The sequence below is a fragment of the Pteropus medius genome, unplaced genomic scaffold (genome assembly GCF_902729225.1).
Source record: "Pteropus medius unplaced genomic scaffold, Ma_sr-lr_union100, whole genome shotgun sequence".
In the NCBI taxonomy this organism is placed as follows: Eukaryota; Metazoa; Chordata; class Mammalia; order Chiroptera; family Pteropodidae; genus Pteropus; species Pteropus medius.
The window spans coordinates 10,080,802-10,095,091 of NW_024354500.1; the positions used below are offsets into that span (position 1 = coordinate 10,080,802).

At 38.2% G+C, this 14,290-nt stretch overlaps 1 long non-coding RNA gene and 2 other non-coding genes across 3 annotated transcripts; all 3 read left to right on the top strand.

The window, feature by feature from the left end:
* Window positions 1–799: 799 nt before the first annotated feature.
* LOC120594815 (uncharacterized) lies at window positions 800–2,658 on the top strand. Its single transcript, XR_005650699.1, has 6 exons — window positions 800–908; window positions 1,409–1,455; window positions 1,549–1,611; window positions 1,690–1,759; window positions 2,036–2,089; window positions 2,287–2,658. It is a non-coding gene; the product is annotated as an uncharacterized LOC120594815 (long non-coding RNA).
* Window positions 1,842–1,911, top strand: LOC120595283 (small nucleolar RNA SNORD50). The gene has a single exon (XR_005650782.1). It is a non-coding gene; the product is annotated as a small nucleolar RNA SNORD50 (small nucleolar RNA).
* Window positions 2,137–2,205, top strand: LOC120595282 (small nucleolar RNA SNORD50). The gene has a single exon (XR_005650781.1). It is a non-coding gene; the product is annotated as a small nucleolar RNA SNORD50 (small nucleolar RNA).
* Window positions 2,659–14,290: the final 11,632 nt, after the last annotated feature.

Below are 14,290 nucleotides of genomic sequence, written 5' to 3' on the forward strand. Positions count from 1 at the left end.
TATTCTACAACAGTTCTCAAGTTAATCTTTCTCCTGCATTCGTTGTAACGAACAGTACGAAGGAATTAAAAATAGCAAAGCTTTTCAGTTGTGAATTTAGGCAAACTACTTAACTGCTTTAGGCCTCAGTTTTCTCCTCTGGCAAACGGAGTGTTTACCTCTCAGGTTTGCTGTCCCAGGGAGAATTCTCTGTGCTGAACATAGAGTGTGACAGCAGCGCCAGCACACGGAAGTGTGCGGGTGGGGTGGGCCCCATAGGACCTCGCCCCGGGCTGCGTGCCGCGCGGAGGGCCGGCTCTCGCGAGGTGCGGTATTCCGGCTGTGCACCGGCGGAGATACGCGGCGCTTTCACATGCTTTTTTCACGCGAGCTTTTCAGCCCGCCAATTTCTTTCCCCGCATGCGGTGGCCGCTGGGGGTCAACTCCCTCCAGACACCAGCCAACCAGTCAGCTCGACTTCTCGAATGGGTCATAAACCGAGGCCGCCCTTAGCTGCAAAGCTCAAATCCACTCCCAGTCCCGAGCCACCCAATCCGTCTAGGGCGGGCTTGGCACACGGCAGGCGTTAGCCTTGCCTTCAACTACGCCTGTTCGTTTGAATTCTGGCGCCGCTCCTGCGCCACGTAGAGCCAGAATCGGAAGGGACGGAGAGCAGCACGCCAGCGAACACGCGGCGTGCGGGCGGCGCGCGCACCACGCCCCAGAACGAGCCCCCGAAAGAAAAGAGCCGCCGCGCGCGCTCTCGCTTTTTCCCTCATCGAACGGCCACGCCCCCGTCTCTCTCGCGTCCAATAGATGTGAGAGGGCGGGGCAGCCCGAGTCTGACTCAAGAGAGGCTATATAGGGAACTGCTAGCAGCGCAGTGCGTTCTTTTGCGTCGGGACTTGGGAGACGTTCCTGGGAAGTCGGTGAGTACTCGTCGCGGATGAGAACGCGGTGGCGCGGACTTAAGTCGGAGGCGGCAGTGCTGTGAAGAGGTTTAGAGATTTGTATATTGAGAGCTCGTATGTTGCAAGCATGCAGCCGGATCGTCACTTGTCTTTACTCGTGGTGGCGGCTGCTGCTGCTGGCCACCACCGCTGCGCGCGGCCTGGTTGCTTAATCTGAGCAGTCGGCCGGCTGAGCCTGAGTGGCGGCAGGAAAATCACACTCCCAAGATTTGGAGCGAGGGTTTAGTTTTACGTTAAGAACCAGAGGCCCTTATTAGTAATGCGAGTGTGTTCTGTCGCCACATCAAACGATTATTTCAAAATAGGTCCCTGATTTTTGCCAGAGACTGAATTGTAATTGTACCCAGGTGGCGCTGTGCGCAAATAGGATTGATGACGGGGAAGGTTTTTTTAGTACTGAAAACCTTGAACTGTGGCATTTGTGAGAATGCTTCGTCTAAAACATTGATCCCCCGCAGGAACAATGGCGCTCGGTGTAAGGGAGCTGATAAATGGATATGCCGAGGTAAGTGCTGTTGGGCTTAGTTCTTAAACTGAAGAAATAAACCTTGATTTACGGGAATAAAAGGCGAATCATTTGAAACTTGCTTTTTATTAGATGCAAAGGAAAATTCCAAAACATACGGGAAGTTACTTGATTAAAACCTGACAATCTTACCAGGTGTGTATTGGACTAGTATTTTCATTCATCATGTTTAGTCTATGTATATTAAAAGCTAATTTTCTTGTCTTTGAACAGCATCTTGGGGGTTGATGAATACTAATGAAGCTAAGGATGTCACTGACTAGCAGCCTTACTTTGTTTTGAAGTAAGTTGTGTGGCTTACAAGGTCTGCTATAGTATTTTCTAATATAGTGCTTGTCTTTTAATGTTGCTTTGGTTTATGGTCTAATCAGTGATGAAACCTATCCCGAAGCTGATTACCTGAAGAAAAACATGTACGGATTCGGCTTCTGAGATAAGACCAATATGCAAAAATGTAATAAATTTTTGTTGTCTGGATTTAATAACAAGGTTCTGTTAGATTATAAATCTTGTAGAGGAAAAACTAGCACCCAATAATCTTTTTTTTATCTGCCAACAGTGAGTGGTAACTCCTCTTTGAAAGAAGCCAGTTTTCTCTGACGTCCCTATTTCTGTAAGTGGAATTATTTTGCTTGTAGTCAGTGTTGTGTCCTTAGTCTTAATCTGTGATGATCCTATCCCGAACCTGAATTTCTGTTGAAAAAGCAATACGGATCTGGCTTCTGAGATAGACCAGTATAAGGACACTAGTATTTAAGTAAGTTCTGATGTTAATGCTTTTGTAAATCTCAAATGTTTTTCCCTTTTTAGGCCAAGATTGACTTAGATGTTGAATGGAAAGCTGGTGATCAGAAAAAGTTCTTCATTTTATGGACATGGAAAGAAAACATGCAGATAAAGATTGATTATATTTTAATTGTGCAAATAGATTCTCAACCAACATCAAGTCTAGATTAATGTATCCATAGGATTGAAGCTATTTATATTTAATCATGTCACACTGCCCTAGAGAATGAAAACCTGTTAACCAGTAGATAAAACTTATTAGACCTGTTGCTAGGAATGTGTATCAAACTATATTTCAGTCAACTAGCCTTGTAATCAAATTTCCAAATGAATGTCTTATCTTTGGTCACCTGTTTGAATTTAAAATACATGTAATTAAAGCTGAGTGAAAGTTTATGTTGACTATATAATAATAGAGATGAGAGCAAAGTGGAGAGAGAGGGCCTTTTATGGGGATGAGGGGATACCAGGCATCACAATGTTTAGTCCTGATATAATTGTAATTTGAAAGGCTGTTTAAGCTAAAAATAGTACTGAGAAAGAAGATCAAACACAGCATAGCAGTTAAGGGTCATGAGGAAGGTCACTGAAATTATCCCCAAGCCCATATTTAAACATCATAGTCAAAACACCAAGTTTTTTCCTCATATGAGCTGTCATCTTTTTCTTAAAATGTTTGTGGGGGGTTTTTTTGTTTGTTTGTTTTTTGCCTAAATGAAAATAATTCCGTTTTGAACCCATAGAGCTCAGGAGAAGCCCGTGAGAGAACAATCCTGTGGCTAAGTGGCCAGGCACATAGTGAATTTGCCCCAAGTAATAAGACAATGTACAAAATTGTTCTGTAGGAGTGTTTCTCACATTAAAATACAAAGTACTATAAAATTAAATGGCTTAGTATTTGGGGTATCCATATGTTAGAGTAGGTACAAGAACATGGTTAAGTATATTTCTATGAAAGTGAACTTAAGGTACTTTGTGGGAAATTAGGGGCTCTTGAGGTTTGTAATAATGAAAAATTACTGTAATGTGCCAATAGATAAGCATCTTGGTATTACCAAATGAAATGAGAAAAGCTGGACCTTAGACAAAACCTTTGAGGCAAGATATATAAAATGCAGCAATTGACAATCTTGTAACTCCAACATTTCTTCATGAAGCTATAAAAACCACTTCCAAGTAGTGTATTGGTGACTATTCCTAGTTGCATTTCTTTATTATATAGACATGAGTTAATTGACATTTGCAATCTACACCCTTGACCCTCCCCCTTGTCCTGTTCTATAAGGAACTTTCTAACATGCTTCGTAAGATGTTCACTGATTTAAATGCCTAGGTACCTTAGCATTCTTGGTTGTACAGTAAATGTTAAATGAGTGATAAAAGACTAAGTAGGGTCCTGCACAAAACTTTCAGTACCTTTTCTCAGAGCTGGCAAACTTAGAAAAGTTGTGAAATAGACAAAATGAGCCCTCTGACCTTTTCCTGCAGTTTTTGCTCTTTCTTCCCATCGTAATATTAACGCTTCCTTAGATATAATTCAGATCAGATTGGCAATGTGCATTTATGTTATATATAGCACCATTCTGGATTCTGCCAATGAGGTTAAACGTAAGGTACTTCCTATGTATTATATGTCAGTAGTGACAATACGCCAAGAAAAGCAAGCCATATATCTGAAGACAGAACAAGTGAATTTTTGAGTCAACTCTCAATGTGGGGAAGATTTAGGCATAAAGACTGAGCAAAGATAGTATGCTCCAAAACCTGAGGGTGACAAGTGAAGGACAAGGCTGAAATGTTAGAAGAGTACCCTTAATGTTTTTGAGCAAGAGTTAGAACTCTAAAAAGCTATAATTTGAATTCCCTAAAACAGTTTCAGTGGAAGGTACATAGTCATATTTAGTGCTATTAACTGCGTGTTCCACACCTGAATGGGAAATGAGAGTTGAGTACAAAAAGGTACGATATTTTATTGAAATTACTTGAATGCTCAATGCATGATAAAATTTAAAATTACTAGTTGATGTAAATGTTTTAGTATACACTTAGGATTTTTTCATTTCACACAATAGAGGTCTTGCTGTTAGACTGTTCTAGCTTTCTGATACGTGAATGCTGACTTATTAGGTAATAATACAACACCCAACAACTAGCCAAGACTAGGGGCTTTAAGTTAGCAAGGTGAGAGATTTATCCTCCAGAATATCTGCAACTTAATAGAGAACTCAGTGGAGACTCAAAAGCCTTAGTGACCTAAAGGAATGGGAGTATAATAGTTGGATCTGCTTGGTTAGGACTGGTTTCAGAAGTTGAAAGCAGAATGTACTGTGTCTGGGTTTAGTGAGTAGCCAATAGGAATTCTTTTCTCTGCCTTACACTGTGCTTCCAGGTTATCCTAAAAGTTCAGTTGGCTCAAACCTACCATTTCGTGCTTTCTAAAATTAGTTCTGTTGCCACAAATCCAATATCCTATTGCACTTTGCTTCCCAATCAAGTGCCCTCTGAACTGATTATGTGCTTCATAATGTTTGCTGTTTGCTCAGCCTGTGTGAAAGAGCTTTTGGCTGTTTTCATGATTTTTACACCAGTTCCCCAGTTAGAATTAGAGCCTTTATTTGAATCCCAGGTTACTGGGATTGTGTGCTTATCCTTTGCCAGTCCCTCCTTCATAGAGGTGGGACCCTCTTTCTCATCCTTCCTCCTAAAAGTTTGGTTTCAGATCCAAATATTTAAAGCATAATACTTACAGTTGCCTCACTGAATATTGCCATTGCCTCCGGCTTTTCTCCACCTCACTGTTTCTACATGTTTGGGTATATACAGAGATCAAATCAGAACACAAATGTGTCATATTTGAAATTTTATGGACCATCTTGGGGTGGAGGAGGGTACATTTCCAATATGAAAACTAGACTTCATTGTCTCATTCTCACAAGTCCTGGCCTCTTCCCCTTACTATATGTCCACCATTGAGGACCCAACATGCCATGTGACTGAGTTATAACAGGAAAAAAATCTCAGAATCCCAAATTGAGTACAGTATAATTAAATCTATTTGGGAACTTAATAGTTATGCTTAGTTGATTCTAGTTCTCTTCAATGAAAAGCATTTCAGAAATTTGAAGAAAGTAACATTTACAATTATAGTGCATCACTTTACTGAAGTCAAAACTTTTGATGTGCCCTTGCCTCCTATTGACTATAATGTCCAACAAAGTGTACATTTAAAGTGTACGGTTTGATGAGTTTTTCCATAGACATGCACCCATGAAACACTGCAATCAAGATAATGACTATGTCCTTCTCTCCCAAAAGTGTCCTCTTACAGAGGCTTGATTTTAGACATGTTAAGTTTCAGATGGCAAATCCCAAATGAGATTTTGAGTTAAAGGAGTCCAGAGTTTCAGGGGAGAGATTGAGTTAGAGAAATAAAATTGGGAGTCATCAGCATGTGGATGATATATTAATTTAAAGACATAAGATTAAATGGGATCACAGAGGGAGTGAGTATAAATAGAAATTGTCCAAGAATTGAGTTCTGGAACAGTCTAAAGAGTAGGGCACTCCATGTTTAGTTCAAATCCTGGCGATAGTATTGTGTCAAGGGAAAAACACTGGGAAGTGGTAATCTGTTGTCAAGTCTTTAACTGCCATATGTGGAACAGAAAATAGATTGAAAATCAAGGAGTTTTGGAATGAAAAGGGTGAGAACTAAGCAAATAATAGTATTTGTTTATAACCCTGGGCAATGGGGCTAGAGATTGCCTTGCATTTAATGCAGGGCATTGTTACTATCTGAGGACAACTTAGATATCAGGTGAAGTATCAAAGTGGTCTTCAGGAGGGTGTGAAATGAGGAATTTAGTAAGTGCAATAAAGGTTTTCATCAGACACGGTGGACTAAGAAGTGGCATTAACTACAATCAAGTTACAGGTTTGCCTTGCAGTGCTAAACTGCCTGCTGAGGCTTAAACCTATAATTTTAAATAGTTAATCAGCACAATTCTTCACTATTCTATGGGGCTTAACTGCCTTGGGAACAGCAGATCAATGGATAAGTTCAAAATTAAGGATAAATTAGCTGGGAGGAGCAGAGCAATGATGGGTCAAGAAAATTGAGGATGTAGGTAAAAGTGTTAAAATTACTGACCTTGAGATCAGGCTGATGGGGGGGGGCGGTGGGGAGGGGCGAAACAACAATAACGACAACAACAAAAAATAAGATAGTGCTGGAATACTGTCCCCAGTAATGACAAAGATCATATGTACCATGGAAAGATGCTGCTGAAAACAAAGTAAAATAAAGTCCTCTCTCATACTATAAAGTGACTCATAGCATGTTGTATTCCAATTGTTTTCTCAGTCTCTGACCTTGGAGTGTGAGTTTTTGCAAGCAGAAACTGCCCTTTCTCTTAAACTCTGTGCCTAGGACAATGTAGTGGTTCCCATTAAAAAAAAAAAAATTGTCTAATTAAATAGAATCCAATACATATATTTAGGGTAGGCAACGATGGTGTGATTTAAGTTCTCCAAAAAAGATAAAAGAAATTAGAAAAGTTGGAAGCTGTTATAGACTAAATCTTTGTCTCCCCCAAATTTCTATGTTGAAGTTCTAACCCCAGTGTGACTGTATTTAGAGATGGAGGCTCAAAGGAAGTAATTAAGCTTAAATGAGGTCATAAGGATAGGGCCCTGATCAGATAGGATGAGTATCCTCATCAGAAGAGACCGTGTGAGCACACAGTGTGATGGCAGCCACCTACAAGCCAAGCCAGGTGGCCTCAGAATTTAATTTACCTTGCCGGAAACTTGATCTTGGACTTTCCAGCCTCCAGAACTGTGAGAAAATTAACTTCTATTGCTTAAGTCACCAAGTGTGTGGTTCATTATGGCAGCTCCAACAGACTAAGATATTTTATATGTGAGTAAACTAAGATTGAGAGATTTAAAATATAGTCTACTTAAGGTCTAGATCACTGGAAAACATGATTTCATCATCCTCTGTACTTTGCACATTAAAATATTGGTTTTTAGTTTTGGTGTGACATTTAAGAAAAACAATATCCTAAGGAAGAAAAGGGCTCAGGAAACCATGTCATTCTGGACAATGTTTTAAGGACTTCGAAATATTTAACCTGAGGAAATGAAAATCAGAGGAAGGCATGATGACCATTTTTAGGTATTTGAAAGTATATCTTGTGGGAAAATAATATTAATAATAATCCCATGTTGTAGTACTATTATTACACCAATTTTATAGGTGAGGAAACTGAAACTTAGCAAAGTAATCTAATGAAAGTCACGTAGGAAAAGGAGAGAATTAGAATTTTAAATCTGGCAATCTTAAGAGATGGTGTTCTTATCCCACTAAATACCTTCCCCAGAGGAGCAGTTAATGTAAGTGTTTCTCTAGAAGGCACAAAGGATAAATAAAGAGGCAAACTGCAACTCAACCTAAAAATGAACTTCTCAATACTAGAATATACCTCCTCCATGTGATAGTCTCCCATTGGTATGAATTGGAGGAAAGAGGCTGGCCCTAATCAACTGCAAAGACCCTTCCAGTCTAAATTCAGATTCTTGACTTGCCCAAGGTAAACCAGCTAGTTAATAACCAAAATGACAACCAATATCTACGCCCCTCTCAATCCGGTGCTCAATCTACTAATAGTGTGGTGCCCCATTTTTTTCCAGTGAAAATTTAAATTTCCTCAGAATTCATTAATCTGTGGGAATGGGTAAGATCACTTTAAATTGTACTGACATACTGCTCATCTGTTGACACAGGGCCTCTAGCCTCTACACAATTCCTTCAGAGTGTCAGAGTGGTTCTGGGATCCCCATTAGAATATTTCACGTGTGTTCACAAATAGATCTCCCGAAGTTCTTTCTGATACTCTGCCTATTACTATGGCCCCTCCTTTGGGTACTTTGATATATCCAGTGTCTTCCACAGAACTCAAAGTCTCCTTGGGTGCTGACACTATCATGGTCCAGAGGGATGTTGTGTTCTCATACCCTCCTCCTGGTGCTTTGCTTCATAAAGTATAAATGTGTGCAGCGCTGCTCGTACCTCTCATTTCACAAAGCCCCTCAGAAAACAAGCCCTTCAGCCTTTTGTTACAGACATTTTTCCATGGCACTGAGACCTGGTCCCTGGGGTCAGGCTTGGTTTTAGTTCTTTCCTATCCTTATCTGCCCCATTTCCAGTCTCTTCCTAGCACGCTCTGCTGACCCTGCAATTCATCCTAAAAAACCTGGAAGGCTCAGCCTCATGAACCCAAAAAATTCTGAATCTCAGATTAGGCCTATGACATGGAGGAGGTATATTCTATTATGGGGAAGTTCATTTTTAGGTTGAGTTGCAGTTTGCCTCTTTATTTATTTCATTGCTCTCTTTTGTGCCTTCTATTGCTATGTCAATAGTAACCTGGAATCCATATTTGTCACATTAAATTTTTACTGATGATATGGCCTGCAGTTATTAAAAATATGGATTTTAACAGTAATAAAAACTCAAGCCAAATAACTTTAATCAACTATTTTTATACAAAAGTACAGGTTGGGGCATATTGCTAATAGTTGATTAATTTATATTAGTGAGAACATGGGTATTAAGTACACTAAACTTCTAATGGGGCAATAGTAAGCTGTATTCTTTGGGGTACATTTCAATTCTCATTTTTTAATTTTCATCACTGATGGAGATTCTCAGCTTATATTACTTTTCCTTTTCAAAAATGAATGCACAGGCATTGATCAGAGTCTGACCACATACCCAGAAATGTCAGAATAGTTTTGAAATTCATGAAATTGTCTCCACATATCTAGATATAGCTCAATTTCTTGATGGATGTTTGCTTTAAATTCAGTTTTTTCCTTTGAAGATTAAGCCACACTAATAGGTTAGGTTTGTGATAATTCAGAAATATCCTAAGGTTGCATTCATTTGTTCATTGAACAAATTGGAACTGAATAGCTACCATGTACAGGTACTGTCCTAAGCACTGAAGATATAGCAATGAACTAAATAACCAAAATCCCTTACATTTTAGGAGGAGGAGAAGGATACTACGTAATAAATAAATGAATTATAAAGTATATGAAAACATGAGTAGTGACATGAAAATAAGTTGAACACAGGACACTAGGAGTGGGATTAAGGAGGTAAGTAGTGTTGTGATTTTAATGAGTTGACAGGGTAGGTTTCCATGGGAAGATGAAATAAGCAAAGACTTACAGAGGGTGAAGGATTGAGCTATGCACCTATTTTGGAAAATGGCATTCCCATAGCACAGCCCAAAGACAGGAGCATGCGTGGTAAGGAAAGAGAAGAAACAGGGCATGCAGATCATGTAGGCCTTTATGAGCCATTGAAAGGATTTTGCTGAGTAAAATGTGAAATACTGTAAAAGAAAACTTGAAGTATGATTCATCACATCAAAACCTGTGAATCCTACCCATGGGGCCCAAATTGTGGTCTCTACCATTTAACATTAAAAGGAAACTAGACTCGTTGGAGAAATGACTGATGACAGATCTGAGGCAAGAAATATACAAGATGAGCCTGGTGTATCTTGCTATAGCGCAGAGCAAGAAAGCTATTATAGACTGCTAGGGTTGTCTTAAAAGGACTCAGGAGCCAATTTTCAGCATCTCTTACTTCCAAAAGATGGAAAATGTGACCGTTATTAAGGATAATAACTACAATAGACTGAAATACACAAAACATATTCCAATCTATGAGTTCACAATAATACCAAAAAAAGTTATTTGATGCTGTTAGAGGATGCTAGTGAATCAACTTATTAATTTTAGAAGTGGCAAATAAAGGGACTTCCCAGCACCAACTGTAACAGAAAATCAAATAGAAGGTGAGAAAGTTTCTCTATTGATGAATCTCAGTTAATAAATGACATAATTAGAATCTCACCATTTTGCAATATCTAATGAATTAATGTACCTAAACGATGATCAACAATGGCTGCTAAAATTTAAAAAAGAGAGGCAACCTGCATATTAGTAACTAATTGGATGTTTTGGGGTCATGTCAATAATATGCTGCTACTTAAAGATGCACTTTCCACAAGAAATATGCTTTAAATAATTTTTCACAATAAAGGTGATATATTTATCCTAAGATATTGGCATGCTCCACTCTTTGCAAAAATGTCACAGTCTGCAAGATGTCCAATTAATCTTCCCCAAAAGAATTCCTCAGATGAGTTTAACAAACAAAACTCTAGAAAGCTAATTATTGACATGAATAAAATAATGGGATTTATTACTTCAGCTTCAGTGACATCTTGGAAATATGAGTTTGTTACATATACTTTAAACACTTCTAGCAACTAGTGATATCAGTCCTGCCCATAGTGTTGTCTATCTTACTAAACAGCCATATCTCAGGAAGTACAATAAGCTCAATACTGTGATAATGTTTATTCTAGATTTATGGTTAATAGATAATTCATATAATAAAACTTTAAACATCTTTGAACATTCTTCTTAACATAGAATAAAAATATAACCTATTAACCTTATATCCAGTGAAATCCAAATGTAAGAAACTGTCTCCTATGCAATTTTCTATTTGCCGTTTAATTGATATTTAAATTATTTATCATTTTTTAACTTGAATAAAGAATAATCTATAGAACACAAACTTCCAGGGTAAGTTAAATATACATTTTCAATTTTAGTCATGGGGTTCTGGGGAGTTTAAATGTATCTAATTTCCTAAAGACTATATTTTTGTTTTCTTTTTTACCTATTAAAATTTTATAAAAATGTATTTTATAAAAGTATAAAAATAAGAAAGATATTATGAATAAAATTAAAATAACTCATAATTGCACCATTAAGAGATAAGCATGGTTAAACATTTTTAATGTATTTTTCTATACAGATATACATTTTAATAAAATTTGAATTATAGTATATAAGGTTTATTATCCTGGTTTTTTTTCATTTAATATTTGATAATGACAATTTTCAGTGCCATTAAAAATTCTTCTAGTCATTGCTCTTATTGGCAACATTGAAAACATTTCATTTTTATGAATATTCAATAATTATTTAACCAATTCCCTAAGAATAGAAATTTTGATTGTTTGAATTTTATCATGATGACAAATTGTACAACAACCAATATTCCAAACAGTAATGGGTTATATCTGAATAGCGGTTTTATATTACCATCCAAGAATTAAATGCCTCTTGCAATCTATCTTCTCACATTTGTTTGCAGCCGTTCCAGTTCATAATGCCCCAGTAGGTGCCCTCTTTCCCAAACTTTTCCACTGTGCAGTCTACAGGGCTAAGAAACTATCAAAGACCCTCAACTCTATTTCCTTATTTTTATGCATTACTTCCATCTCCATGCCCTAATTATCTGGTCCTTTCCTCAGGGCACTGCTTTTCTATCCAGCCTCCTTAAGCTATCTTGCTCAGGTATGGAAGTTACAGTTGATATCTTCCTTGCTCCCTACTGCTGCTTCTTGACTATTATTTCTCCATCTTTATGTACAAACCCCTGGTTTTTTCATGCTCATGCCACGTGGCTTGCCACTCTTTGCCCTGCCTTAGGGTTATTATTGTCCAACTTTCCGGTTACTGTCTCTTATTAATTTTGAAGAGTTTGGGACAAAGTTTTCTGTCCTATATTCTGTCTCCAGTGTCCACACATCAATGTCTAAAAGATCTGGCTTCTCAGTTTTTTTACTTCTTCCACTTTCTCCCTCCAAACCTAGCATTCTTACCTAGGATCAACTGACCTCTAAGGATCCATGGATAGAATTCAAGGAGTCTATGAATTTGGATGAGGAAAATTTTATGTCTTTATTTTCACTAAGCAATAACTGAAATTTAGCATTTTCTTCAATAATAAATGGAGACGATATGCCACAGAGTAATTAGCAGTATCCATGGCTTTGTCACCAATAGAAAAGACAGCTATACTGAGGTTCATATCACATACAAATACTTAAAATTTTCAGTTATGTTTATTTTTACCTAGAAATTATGATCCTTTTTAAGCCTGCCACTAGATCTCGTTGTTTAATGCAAAGAAGCACATTATCTTAGTCCATTTGGGCTGCTGTAACAAAATACCACAAACTAGGCAGCTTATAAACAACAGAAATTTATTTCTCACAGTTCTGGAGGCTGGAAGTAGAAGATCAGGGTTCAGGACGGTCAGGTGAGGGCTTCATTCTGAGTTGAAGATTTCTCATTGTATCCTCCTCACACAGTGGAAGGAGGTGAGGGACCTCTGTGAGGTCTCTTTTACAAGAGAACTAATTCCATTCATGGGGCTCCACCCTCATGACCCAATTACCAACAAAATGCTCAACCTCCTAACACCATCACATTGGTGTTAGAATTTCAAAATATGAATTTTGGGAGGACACAAACATTCAGACCAAAGCACATATACATTACGGTAGCACATATTTGGTTTGCTTCAATATTTTGATAACTATATTTTAATGTATGGGGTTTCATATGTAATCTTACATATTTTGGTTTATGGATTTAAAATATTTTTTGAGAAAGGGTCCATAGGTTTCTCTAGAGTGGCCAAGTAGTCCATAGCACAGATAGTTAAGAACCTCTACAACACATTTCAAGTCCCACTTGTCTTTAACTTCCCTTCCTATCTAGCCTAATTCCAAGACTTATCAGTGGCCCTTTCATGCCTATGTTCCCAGCTCCCTTACCCTTGTTGTTTGTCCTTGGTTACTACCTGGCAAAACCCCAATTATGGATGAATTTAACCATTTGCCTTGCTGCAGAAATCACACAGCAGGGCAGATTCATGCTGCTATACATTCTTGGTCTCCAACTTGAACCAAGCCTCCAATGCTACTAAGGCAGTTCTCATTTTGCTTGTCAGTTTTCTTTCCCATTTCAGACTTCTGTATCTCTTGACTCCTTCCTCCCCTATCTCTTTACACCCCCTCTTCATGGAGAATTTCGAAGACTTCAGATGGCACGATTTCCTTATACCAGTTATTATGTGTTATCTACTATTTTTCCTTCCCTCTCACTACAAGAGAATGGTGTCCTTCTTCTGGTCTATGGAAAATTCCTCCACCAGTTCTCAAATCATATTCATTCATTCAACAAATATTGAATCAAGATTTCCTATGCTTGTTACGGATTGAATTATTTCCTCCAAAAAAAAATGATATATTGAATTCCTAACCTCCAGTATCTCAGAATGTGGCCTCATTTGGAAATACAGTCCTTGTAGATATAAGTAGTTAAGATGAGGTCATATCAGAGTAGGGTGGGCCCCTAATCCTATATGACTGGTGTCCTTATAAGAAGATGGTCATGTGAAGACAGAAATACAAAGAGAATGTTATGTGGCAATGAAGGCAGAGATTAGAGTTAAACAACTATAAGCCAAACAAAGCCAAAGATTGCCCACATACCACCAAAAGCTGGGAAGAGGCAAGGAAGTTTTCAGAGGGAGCACAACCCTGACAACACCTTGATTTCAGACTTCTAGCCTCCAAAACTGTGAGAGAATAAATTTCTGTTGTATTAAGCCACCCAGTTTATGAAACTGGGTGGTACCACAAACAGTAGTACGGTTTTGTACACCAATCTTAGGAAAGAAACTTACTGTTCTAGGCACAAAGTGGTGAACAAAATAGATCCCTGCCCTTGGTTGTTGAGCTTACCTGCTTTCTTAAAAATCTAGATATAAAGATAATCCCATCTTCCTCTTCTATTTTCAACTTCTCCCTCACTCCTGGCTTCTCCCAATTTTAAGTTTCCGGTCTTTCTTTACATAAAAATTAAAATATTTCTTGCCTTTACATTTCCTTCCAACTAATGGGTTATCCATTGCTCCTCTTTTACAGCCACATTTCTTGATAGTCGTCTACACTTCTTTTTATATATTGATCTCCTACTCACACTTCAGCCTTTTGTATTCTCACCTTTGTCCTCACCATTTCACTGAATTTGCCCTTGCCAAGGTCACCAGATGACCCTGTTATCAAATCCAGTGGAA